The sequence below is a fragment of the Sabethes cyaneus genome, chromosome 3, assembly GCF_943734655.1.
Source record: "Sabethes cyaneus chromosome 3, idSabCyanKW18_F2, whole genome shotgun sequence".
Classification (NCBI taxonomy): domain Eukaryota; kingdom Metazoa; phylum Arthropoda; class Insecta; order Diptera; family Culicidae; genus Sabethes; species Sabethes cyaneus.
The window spans coordinates 202,319,709-202,332,038 of record NC_071355.1 but is presented as its reverse complement, the minus strand read 5'-3'; positions in this window follow the sequence as shown (position 1 = coordinate 202,332,038).

Genomic DNA, 12,330 nt, shown 5'->3' with positions numbered 1-12,330 from the left:
AAGGAAAATCATCTGCTACACGCCGCTTATAATTTTGCATGTAAAGGCCCCAAGAGAAAGTGCAGACCATGCGATACCTGGCATCAATCATTGGATAAAGACCTAGCAGTGTTTGGGAAAACAAGAGACGACTACATGGGGTTGCTTCATGATAAATCTCTATTACGTAAGGAGGTGTACAAACTGTACGAATTACCGGAAGTTTCGGACAGTGAAGAGTCTGAACCTGACTTAACAGAAGCAGAAGAACACGATCATAGCTCGGAAAGCAGCCTCTCAGACTGAATATAAATTTATAAAATATAAAATATAGCAAATATATAAATGATACGACTTTGCAGAAAAAGTATGTGAATAGGAGTCATTCTTCGAAGGTAAAGTAGAAAAGAAAACAGAATTTTGAATTCGTTTACTAATATACAAATGCACCTATAAATATCCATTTCTTCTCAAATCTTCTTCTTGTCAAAATTGTTTGCGCCGGTAAGATTATTTTATTGCTTTATACCATATTTCTGCGGTTCCCTTGATTGCCTTGTTATGGTTTTGTTTTGTTTTTGTTTTTGTTTTTTGTTTTGTCTCTTTTCAGAGAGCGAACTAAGGCGCTATAACCTTGGCCTATTGCAGCCTGGCTTTTGGTCTAAAAACCACAAGCTCATCCCCGAGGGTCCGGAGTATCACTTAATCCTTATTAGCAAAGATACTCCCAACGACTGTATACTGTACAATGAAAACTGGAAATATATCAATTCCTTTATTGGAAGCGTTTGGTACGGGAGGTCCACGCTTTCTTCCTTCCCCTCGATTTCAAAGGTTTGATTGGAATTAAGTATAATTTCTAATTCCACTGGAATCTTTGGAATTCTCTCTGCGGTACATGCTGCGCAGTTGGCCTGGCCGTTGACAAGAAAAATGATTGATTCAAGCAATCGTCATTTTCCAGGATGCCTTCAAGTATTGGCTGCGTTAGTGTGAGATTAGATTAGATTAGATTAGACTAGGCTTGGGCTTGATCTTGGTTTTGGATTTTGATATCCCTGGCATGGGAAGTGACGAAGATGATAAGGACGCAAGACATGATGTCAAAATCGTCATCGAAGACCTTAACGCTTAGGTTGGCCAAGAGGAGGTTCAGCGCACATCTACCTACGAACGAAAACGGTCATCGACTCATTGACTTCACCGCCTTCAAAAATATGACCTTACGAAGTAACTACTTCCAGCACAGCCTCCCATATCGGTACACCTAGAGATCATCACAACAGACGGAGTAGTAAATCGGTCACATTTTGATTGATGGAAAGTACGTCAGAATCTATCGTGGCGCATACATCGATTTTGACCTCTACTATTTAGATGATTAAAGTGGCCAAAAGACTTTCCGTTGTGACCAACGTTCGGTACCGTCACCGCCACGGTACAATTTTGAACGACAATCTAGAAGCTGCCTGTGATCGCTACTGAGTACGCGCATTGCCTTGAGGCTGTGCTGCTGGGTGAGGAAGAGCTAAACTAAACACCTTCTCGAGGACTGCTGGGATAGCGTTAAAGCAGCCATCAACGGCGCAATGAAATGTGCCATTGGGTTCGCTGAGAGGAGTCGACTGCTTCGACGAGGAATGCCAACAGCTAACACAGGTTTCCCGGATAAGAACTAAGAACAAGGACAGCTGTATCGTTCTCAGGAAACGCGTAAATTCTACAAGAAACTGAACGTATCCTGCAAAGGTTTCGTGCCGTGAGCCGAAACATGTCAAGATAAAGACGGAGAAATCTTGTCAGATGAAAGGGAGGTCTTCGAAAGGTGGAAGCAGCACTACAATGAGCACCTGGATAGCGCGGACACAGAATACCAAGACAGCAGGGAGAATGACTACATCAGTACGGTGGATGATGGTGATGTGCCGACCTCCACAATAGGTGAAGTGATCGAAGCTATCAAGTAGCTCAAGAACAACAAGGACCGGAGAAGTGGAAGGAGGGAGTAATATGCCCAATATACAAGAAGGGCGACAAGTTGGAATTTGAGAACTATCGAGCGATCACCATTCTCAACGCCGCCTATAAAATCACCTTTCGGCATCTATCGTCGCTAGCAAGTAGAGTCGTGGAAAGTTATCAAGCCAGCATTAAGGTTGGGCGATTGCCAACGGACCATATCTTTGTACTGTGACAGATCCTCCGAAAGTGTCGCGTATACCAAGTACCTACTCACCACCTATTCATAGATTTCAAGACCTACGGCACTATCGACTGTGAAGAGCTATGGAACATTATGGACAAAAATGGCTTTCCCAGGAAGCTGACAAGACAGATTAAAGCCACGATGGATGGTGTACAGTGCTGTGTGAGAATTTCCGGCCCGTTATCAAGCCTATTTGAAACACGCAGGGGACTTCGACAAGGCGATGGTATTTCCTGTCTCCTGTTCAATATCGCGCTGGAAGGTGTTATGAAACGTCCGGGTTTTAACATGCGGGGCACGAACTTCAATAAATCTAGTCAATTTATCTGTTTCGCTGGACATTGTCGGAAGGACGTTTTAGGCGGTTGCTGAGCAATAATACCAAACTGAAACGTGAAGCAGTTAAGGTTGGACTTGTGGTGAATACGTCTAAAATTAAATACCTGTTGGGGGTCAGTCCCGGCGTAGTGGTTAGCATTCACACCTCTCACACCGAGGAGCCGAGGTCCCGGGTTTAAATCCCAACCCCGCAGAAGCTGATCCAAGCTGTTAAAGTGACTATAATCTAACATTGAAATATTGGTCTGGGCAGTCTTCAGAAAATATCAAGACATAGATTTGATCTTTTCCCGACGTTTCGACACTTTGTTGGTGTCTTTTTCTGAAGACTACCCAGGCCAATATTTTAATAGTTACAAGTGAATCCAGTTGACAAAAACACAACTATAATATAACAAAAAACCCTGTTTGCAGGAGGAACCGAGCACAATCGAGCTCGCTTATGCAATAGTGTGGTAGTTAACGCGGACGAGTTCACGTTGGAGAATGAATTTGTATACCTCGGGGTGTGGATGACGTCGGATAACAACTGCAGCAAAGAAATACGCAGACGTATTTTTGCTGGAAGTCATACTTATGAGTTACGACGGACTCCACAAGACCGTAAGGTCTAGAAGCTTCGTTCCCATTCCCAATATACCATGTACAAAACGTTAATAAGACCAGTAGTCCTCTACGGGCACGAAACGTGTACAATGCTCGACGGGGATTTGAAAGTACTGGCCGTTTTTGGACGTCGTGTGCTTAGGACCATCTTTGGCGATATATGTGAGAACGGTGTATGGAGGAGAAGGATGAACCATTAGCTCGTGCAGCTTTTCGGCGGACCCAGTATCCAGAGAGTTGCTAAAGCTGGAAGTGTATAATGAGCGGGACATGTTCTGAGAATGCCGGATACCAACCCCGCAAAACTGGTGGCGCAAACCCCGCAAAACTGGAGATACCAACCGCAACTGGTGGTTGAGAAATTGGAGACGAACAGCCACGGACCGAGTTTGTTGGCGAAACACCTGCATAAGGGTAAAATCCTATAGGGCATCGCACCAGGATAAGTAATTTGTAATTTGTTTGTTTATTTCTTACGGTAGCCTATTAGTTTAAAACTTTTATATCAGGTCAAGGAAAATACATAAAAAAATAGGTACATGGTGACTATTCTTAATAAGTAAGCAATAACATTAAACAATTAAACTATAAATACAAATACGCCATAAATACGAAAGATAAAACTATACTTTCTTCAATAATATTGTAGATAATAATTGACTCTACAATTGTCCTTTACACTACTTCTTTGAATACTGTTTCGCTGAGGAGCTGTAATCAAATAAGCATTTACTGAGCATAAAAACCGAAAATGTCTGCCTGTTGTGTCATTATCGTTGAGGCACAGTAGTCACATGAGCATCTACTGAGCAAAAAACTCAAAATGAAACCTGCTTTTAACCGAAAAGCGGAGAAGGACACTTATAAAAAACTTGCTTGCCCGAGGGACACTCCTGTTGTAAGTCGATGTTTGAGAATGTCGATCATGAATGGTGCTAGTGTTAAAGCAAAATGTGCGTGACAATCTTTTTAGCGGGATGTTCTTCAAAGGCTTATGTCTGTTTGTCTGTGCTTAAAGTTTTTAGTGATAATTCGCGGGCATTTACTTTTTAGAATTTAAAGGAATAAAGTTAAGAGAATACAATGAAGACGCATGGTGTTTTATTTTTGTCTGGAATGAAATATTGACAACGATACATTTAATTTTTTTTATATTTTTGGCAAAGACGAATCAGCACTATATGTTTCTTTGTTTTACCAAATTACTTATTTAGAAATCTTAAGGGGCCGTGTTGCAAAATTTCTGCGAATTTATATCGTACAAATCTCTAATATACATGTAAAAGAAGGTATAGTATAGCGAAAGTTCTAAAACACACTGTTCGTATGTCATCAACACAATATTAATCCCTTATTTTATATGCTTTAAATATGACGGTGATCTCCCACTTTATGGCTTGTCGTAAAAAAGACACATTCCCTGAGAATTATATTCTTTGTTCGGAAAAACTTTCGCAATTTCGTATTTATGAGGAGTCGGTTTTACCCTAACAGGATGTCGATTTTACCCGCACTATCACTTGTCACGCCTGACTTGTCACGCCTGATAGGTTTTGAATGCTAGCTGAACGGTATGGAATGAAACTTCCCATTACGTTCCGAAGTCGTGTCGATTTCTATCTTAAATGATAAGTAAGAGGTTATAACAAAGATTCGTCGAATAAGTAGATTAAATCGAATTTTTATAATTGCAACCAGTGTTTCTGCGGAATGCTATCTAATAGGCATTCGTTTCGCGTAACACGAAAGGTACATTTCATACCTCAAATACTACGAACATTTACATTTTCAATACCTTTCCTCCCATCTCAACTGTTTAATCTTATACATTCCGGAAGACGTGTTCCTGTCAAAAATCCAAGGTACCAAGGTACGTGCCTGTACTGCGAGCTACTAACTATATTTTAATTACGTTCCATGTACACCCAAAACACCCACACCTGAACGCATTTGCTCTCCTCGTGTGCGCCCCGCTCGTCAGCGGATGTGGTAATTAGTTGTCATCGGTACAAGGGATAATCAAAAGATCTGATTTATCTCCATCTCTCAGCGAGAATTTTGGAGATCGTCGTCGTCGCATCAGGTACGGCTGGTTGTCAACAACCGAAACGGGCGTGCGTAACGTATCGGAGCTACGGGGAATGATCAACGGATGCCAACTGGGAGGGAAAAATCATCCCATCGCGATGCTGTGGTGGCAGTTGGGTCTGTACTCCAAAATTCAGCGGACAGCTGTCAATCCTCCCCACTGACAGGAGGCATGATCCAGGGGACAACCGAGCGCCAGCTAAAAATAGTTGCATTCCAACCGGGACGCCAACGTGGACACTTCCCGTAACCAAATCGGCCCGTATCAATCCCATTCCCGACGCCATGCTGTCGCCTTGAGCTGGCATATTTCATTTCTAATTAAGCGGCAAAAATCACATAAATCTAATGATAGGCCACTGTTGAAGTCACAGTGATAAACAACTGCGAGCTGGTTTGTAAAAGACAACAAGTAGAGGTAAAAAAGCACAGCTCGTCCCAATTCTCAAATATCAGGCACTGGCAAAAGGACGGCCTCAATTAATTAAATTCCTTTCGCTATAAGTCCAATGATTGTCAGGTGCTCCAATGGTGGGACAATAAATAACAATTCTCGCGATTGCACCAGAATCAAATATCAAATCTACCGCGTAGCGTTCTTCGCGTGGCCAAAAAATCAAAGAGCAAATATGTTCTCCATCTTAAATGGTAGATGGCTAAGCGCCACAACCTCGTTTAAGAATCGGCTAACTTCGCCGACCTAAACGCATAATGCGTCCCTTACGGCAACAGCTATCCAGACGTTTCGTCCTGTCACCAGCGACATTATTAAGCTATTTGCTCTTTCGATAAGGTTCTTAATCTTGCTCGGCTTCAAAAAGATGACCGCAAGATGCGTTACCGTTGCCGAGCGGCGCTAGAAGGACCTAACAATGACGATACATACAGCATGACATTGGCGCCAGGCGTCTAAACGTGTCCGTCCAACCAATGCCGAATCGGCGGGAGTCCGTCCGAGTGCCAGTCCGAAGTAACCGACCGTCGTCGTCGTCGACGACGTAGTGAATACCTATATAGAACAGTAAATTTAATTGATGCACCGCACCGTGCGTCGGACGGGCCTGTACCTACCCGGTTGGTTCTACCCCCGGAGGGGGGAAGACAGCACACGTCGTTTACGCCAATCGCATAATTATCAGAATCATTAATGTCATCGAAACAATCACCGCATCGCACTGTACCGCGCCGACCGGCCGGCCGGCCGGTCATCGTGCTAAGAGTAGTGCATGCTCCTCGGTTGGGTCTTGTTTTTTGGTTGTATATTAGAATGATCTATCGGTAGCACCAGGCTGCGATTATTGCGAGTGGCGCCAAAATTCGTGGTAATTACAAGTGCACTCTGAAGGGGTCCGCAAGGAGGGATGCTTAGTTGGCTAAGCTGCAGAACAAGTGAATATTAATTGTATTTAGTAACTCAGCAACAGTTAGAAACCATGGTGATAATTGAACAATAGACCAGCGATGGCGTCGGAGGATGGTTATGGAAGAATCGAACCAAAAAAAAAGATCGATAAATTAGCATCACCGAATCTGCACAATCATTAGGAATTGCGAACATACCTGTTAAAATGTTTTTTTTTGTGTGAAATTTGGTTGTTTAAGTTTTCATAATTATTAAAAAAGTTCAAATGCAAAATATGAGTTTTGAACGGAAATGAGTTTCGTTCATTTCGCACGAAAAAAGCAAAAAAGAAAATCAACGAATAATTTTTATGACGGTGGCCTTTTCATAAGACGAAGAGAACGGTAATAGAAGTAATTAAACAAAGGTGTTTACGAGCCTAGTAAGTCTGACTTCAACGATCCTCCCTTTATCAAACTTAACTTTTTACCTTTCACGCCTGGTCGCTTCTCTACGGATACTACACTTAGTGAAGTAAAAATAGCGTCCTACAATTTTTTCCTCGATACTAGATAAATTGTTGACCGTCGTCCAACGGATTTTTTTCTAATTGTATAACAGGTAAATCGAGCATGAATTAGGTACATCTGCTTCGTTCAACCGTACTGATTTGAGTGCCAAAAATCTGCAAAAATCGGTGCGAAATAACACCACTTACGATTTTCTCCAGAATCAAATAGGGTAAAGAACTAGTTTTAAGCAGTCTAAGCGGGTCACTGATTGTTTTACCTTATTACAAGCGATGGGTTGACTAAGTGGGGGATATCAGCATACCAATCTTCTTGCTATCTTTAGTTCTTCAAGCTGTTACCATTGGAAGACACTATTGTTGAGCTAAACTTTTGATTTTTCGCTTTAAAAGTTGGAGCGGCGGAACTAATTTTGAACAGACCGAATCCATTTTCACCTGCAAGGTGCTTTTTTAAGCAATCCTGAAATCTGAATTTTTTTACGTCCCCTTAAAAAATCCCTCGAACTTTTCCCCCTATTCAGTAAGTTCACGTTCCTATCCGCGACCTACTAATCGGCATCTGATGCGTAATCGGCATAGCGTATCGGCATAGATGCGTAAAATGCCATCTGTCTAAATTGTTTATCGGGGCATACACTCACCGCACCGTTCGGCAAACGGTATTCGTCGTCTCTTTTATTCTCTGGTGTTCTTATGGGAAACTGCGAGTTTGACGTCTCACTCGCTGTTCATAAGGATGGTGGGAGAACAAAAGAGGTAAACATATAGCAGTACAAACGATCCGACTCAGAACAGTGTTGTCAAAGCAAATAACATTGAAACACATCGTTGCTTTATTAAATCACTCAGAAAATCTTCGAAAATTATTGAAAAAGCTGTCTTTTGTGTTGTTATTAATAAAGAAAAATTAATTATGAACATACATTTCTCTTGAAAGTATTGAACCACGTTTTCACCATAGGAGGTTTCAGTTAATTTCAAACCTATAATTCTTATTTCCAGAACCGAAACAGTGTCTTGGCAACACGATAGTTCATCAGTTGTGCTGCAGCTGCTGCTAGTGGTGAACAGGTTCCGTCAATTTAGAATTTGTTTTCAGTTTTGTTAGAAAATAATAAAACTTTTGGCTAGTGACAAAGCCTTAGATAATAGAAAAAAGAGAGTGAATAATATGGTAAGTGACAATTGAGTGCTTGACTTTCAGAGTGGTTGTAATCAGTGCTGAAAATTTGATGAATTCGTTAGTAGCGAGGTGGCGATTGCTGAAGAGCAGCTGAAAAATGTACGTTTTTGGACAACAATTTTTAATTCATCATATTTCTTGTCGGAAACCCAGTAAATTGTGTTTGTGTGAAACAAATGTATGGTTAAGTGATTTGTGAAGATGATCCTATCAAAAGATTTTGAAAATACGAATAAAAAAGTGCATTTTCGGATCATTTATGTTCAACTGATTAAAATAGGTAACACTGCTTAACTCGTTCCTTACCCTATTATTTCGCAAAATCCATCGTGTACCTAACAGTGGTTAACCATTACGTTCACGGCATAAAAAATAGGGTACTTTCAGTTACACTTTTGGTTCTACCACCCCTAATTTTTAATCGAGTTTTATACAATTAGTCTTAAAAGATCAACATTAGATTGGCGTTTAATGAAAAAATATGTCGGTAAATTATGATTCCATTTTCCCGGAGATATTCCAGATCGCAGCGGGATTTTTCTTGTCGTCATAAGTACCACATGAAATACAACTAGAAATTTGCTTATCAAACAGTGCAATAACTATCCATTTCATTTGTGATCCATAAAAATGAATCTTACACTATCCTGCAGAACGCTTATGCTCCACATCCCTTTAGAGTAATACCGGAACTCTAAACTAACCATTTTAAGTATTTTTGGAAATACATCATAGGATTTTTCAAGAGCTGGGATAAACATTGAGAACATTGAGAACATTTGAGCTCATCTGGACACTCCAGAATATCTGTTGTTGGTTTTACTGAAGCTCAAAATTGGCCAAGTAAAAAAGTCGAAAAGTTCACCGAAGAACTCGTGTTGAAAAATGCAGTGATTTGATACCCAATTTGAAATATTTTCGAATAAAATTTAAAATGGCCAGTTTTGAGTTCCGGTAGAACCGACTCGGATATTTCCGAATGTCCAGATAAGCTTAAAATACTTCGAAACGTCCGTCCAAGAGCTCGTGTTAAATAACCCTATGATTTAATGCCTTATTTGTCATATTTTTCCAGAAAATTATAAATGGCCAGTTTTGAGTTTAGGCAGTACCAATAATGGATATTCGGAAATGTCCAGATGGTCTCAAAATACATTTAAATATCCACCCAGGAACTCATGTCGGAAAATCCAATGATTTGATATGCTTTTTGGGATATTTCCGAAGAAAATGAAAAATGGCCAGTTTTGAGTTCCAGTAGAACGGATATTCCGGAATGTCCAAATGAGCTTAACGAGAAACTAGCAGTCATTAACTTTTCGTCGGAGAGCCCAATTTCGGAAGCAGTTTTTGGGCCCAAAAGCGGGGTTCTGTTTATAGAAATGTATTCACTGCATTCTTCTGGGATTTTGAACATAGCGAATATATTTTCAGGAGCAGAACTTTTGTTTCAAACAAAAAAACTGCTTTTGAAATTTACAGAATCGATGACGACTAATTTTACCATAAAATACATGGAAATGTCCATCGAAGAACTAGTGATGAAAAATCCGGTGATTTGATATTCAATTTGCGATAGTTTCGATGGCCAGTTTAGAATTTCAGTAGAATTCGTTGTCATATTTCGGAATGTTGAGATGGGCTTAGAATCAGGGCCCGGCGTCGTCGAAACAAATAAATGAAGCTGACTTTGCCTCACCTTCGCTTTATACATGAAGCGACTTGCTTCATTTGTTGAACAGAACGTTTCAAGCCAGCTTCAGTTGAAGTTGGTGGCTGTTCCAATTGACGGCGACTGAAAGTCAGGCACGATTTATCGATATTAACTAGGTTAATTATAATATTCGTTGCACTGTAGGAAATAGTACTCAAATTCAATTCATTTGCATTCAAAGTTGCTGGCCTTCTTCTGTAGAAAAGTACAGATGAAAAGTTAAAACCGGTAGTCATGATGATGTGAAACCCGTTTTACTGACGCTGGCTAAGGCCAGTTTGAAAGCGAAGCGGTTCTTCGTCAGTTGGAACTGAAACTTCATTGCCTTATTGTTGAGTGACGCTATGCAATTGAAGGTGACGTTGTCGAACACTGCTCAGAATACATCGAACTGTTCGCCGAGGTACTCGTATTGAAAATCCGTTGATTTGATACCCAATTTGCGATAGTTTTGAAGAAAATTGAAAATGGCCACCTTTGAGTTTCAGTAGAACTGACAACGGATATTCCAAAGTAAAGCCGTGGGCTTAAAACTGTCATTAGACATTACCCTTCTTTATCGACAGACTTCTCAGCCAGCTGTTAGAGTACAGGAAAATCACGGGGCCAGTGTAACGAACCTACTGCCTCTATCTAGCAAGCACCGCCTAGCCGAGATTCGAACATACGGCGACTGGCTTGTTAGACCAGCATCGTACCTCGAAGCTAACTGTGCGGATATTCCGGAATGTCCAAAAGAGCTTAAAATACTTCGAAATGTCTGCCCAATAACCAGTGTTGAAAAATCCAGTGATTTGATACCCAATTTGCGATAGTTCCGAAGAAAATTTAAAATGGCCAGTTTGAGTTCCGAAAGCACTCTGAGCAAATGTTCCGAAATGTCCAGATGGGCTCAGGATACTGCGAAAAATTTTCATTAAAAATCAATCTAATGTGGTTCTTTTGAGACTAGTCTTAAAAATCGGCTATAAATCAGTGGAGATAAAGCCAAAAGATTGACTGAAAGTAACCTAATTGTTGATGTTGGGATCTTAAAGGTTAATAATGTGTGTATGAGCCATTCTTACGGATGAATTCAATCAGACGCGATTTCTTGGACAAACCCAATGTTTTAAGAGTTTCCAGCGAGATCGCCTCCCAGCTCTCACGAATCCTACTTTTGAGCTGGGGAACGTTGTCAAACTGTATGCTGTTTTCATAAACACGACGTGCAAGGATGGACCATAGGTTCTCGATCGGATTCAGATCCAGCGTATGGACTAGCCACTCGAGAACTTCGATTTCTTTATCAGGAAACCACTATTGGTTTGCCTGTTTTGTGTTGTAGATTGCAGATGTATCTTGCTGAAAAACAAAGTTTGGACCCATCAATGCCTCGTCGTGTTCAATCAAGCTTATCTGCAGATCTTCTACGTCGTCCTCCGACTTCGCTTTCGTTGTAATCTATGCCAAAGGAAGCTTTCCTCGAAAGGAAAACCGTCCCTATGACTGTATAACACCACTTATTTTTTTTTATTTATTTGCGTACTGTCTTCAGCTTAATGCTGTTCAGACTAGATTCAGTTAATGTATATAATATTATTTTTAAAATTAATTCTAACTTCCTAATTATTGCGCAAATCGTGCCATTTGTACTACCAATCCGGTCGATCGAGGTTAAGACCCAAACAGAATGCTGCGTCAACGCATCCGTCAACGTCAATTTGACAGTAAATTCATGGGAAAACTATCAGTATAACGCTGTCGGACACGTTGACGCAGTTTTCTGTTTGGCCCTTTAAAACATTTTTTCATCCGAAAAAATAACATTCTTCCATTCATCGATCTAAGAGAAGCATTTTTCTGCAAATTTGAAGCGATTCTGTTTGTATCGTTCCATCAACTTGGGGTTTCCAAGTCGTTTTCCCGCATTCCTAGTTCTCATTGCTTGACAGGAAGTTTTAACTCTGCAAGAATTTGTGATGTTTTTCCATTTCCGGTTTACGAGAATCCTGTGAATTCTCTATCTATCCTTTGGGGAGAGCTTGCTTTGCTTCCCACGTTTTTCGATACGGTTGAGTTTATGACCATTTTTCAGGTAATTTCTTACAACTCCTCTTTGTTAAAGCGGTCTGCTTTATGATAGGCTTTGATTTCATTTTTTTGTTACATTATAGTCACTTTAACGTTTTTAGGTCATTCATTCGTGACTTCTGCGGGGTTGGGATTTGAACCCGGGTCCTCGGCGTGAGAGGCGTGAATGCTAATCAATACACCGGGACTGACCCCTTTTGATTTCAATCTTTTCCTCGAACGTAAGTTATTTCGATTGACTTGACTACTGGCTAAATCATACGGAAAA